This window comes from Bombus pyrosoma, linkage group LG2, assembly GCF_014825855.1.
Source record: "Bombus pyrosoma isolate SC7728 linkage group LG2, ASM1482585v1, whole genome shotgun sequence".
NCBI classification, from domain to species: domain Eukaryota; kingdom Metazoa; phylum Arthropoda; class Insecta; order Hymenoptera; family Apidae; genus Bombus; species Bombus pyrosoma.
In genome coordinates this window covers 4493970-4494580 of record NC_057771.1, presented here as the reverse complement: position 1 = coordinate 4494580, position 611 = coordinate 4493970, and the positions used below count along the sequence as shown (strand labels likewise).

General features: G+C 55.3%; 1 protein-coding gene across 2 annotated transcripts in view; it reads left to right on the top strand.

Annotated features, from left to right (window-relative positions):
- Positions 1-273: 273 nt before the first annotated feature.
- The window catches only part of LOC122572586, a 56256-nt gene continuing 55918 nt past the window's right edge, over positions 274-611 (top strand). For both annotated transcript variants that reach the window (XR_006318509.1, XM_043737708.1), the window contains exon 1: positions 274-548. The gene's annotated coding sequence lies outside the window, so the exon portion shown is untranslated. The remainder of the gene's footprint in view (positions 549-611) is intronic.

The following is a 611-nucleotide window of genomic DNA, read 5'->3' as shown; positions in this document are numbered from 1 at the left end:
AATCATCACCCGATCGGCCAAACGATGTAAACCGTGCTAGCACGAGGATCCCCAGGATGTCAGAATTTAACCGCGCGCGCCACCCCGTAGATGAGAGTAGCGTTCGATGGTAGGATGCAGAATGGGTGGGCAGAAGGGGATGAGGCGAGGTTTTGCAAGCTCGTGGCGCCACTTGCGTGGCCTCCCCAACGTTTGAAAGGGGTGAAGGGTCGGTCGTGGGGGCGGAGGGTTGGTTGCAAGCCTCGATTCTAGGCTTCAGTCAGTCGTGCGAGGAGCGGGACTCGCTAGGGTGGAAGGCTCGTTGCGACCGTTCTGGTCACCCTTGCCTCGGAACAGACTCCACCTGTTTATCATTCCGTCGCTTAAACCAACAATAGACGTACCGTGTGAGACGCGAAACGTGGGCAGAAATGTCGCCGACGACGATCAAGAGAAAGAATCGCGGGCCGATCGAACTATACACGAGATAATCGTCGTTGAAAAGGGGTGGATGGAGTGCCGGCAGCCTAACCAGTGATTTTGGCGTGATAAGCAGCTTAATTGATCAGGTGCGATATATATCGAGAGCACTTAACTGTGATATGCACTCTCTCCCCTCCCCCACCCCTTCC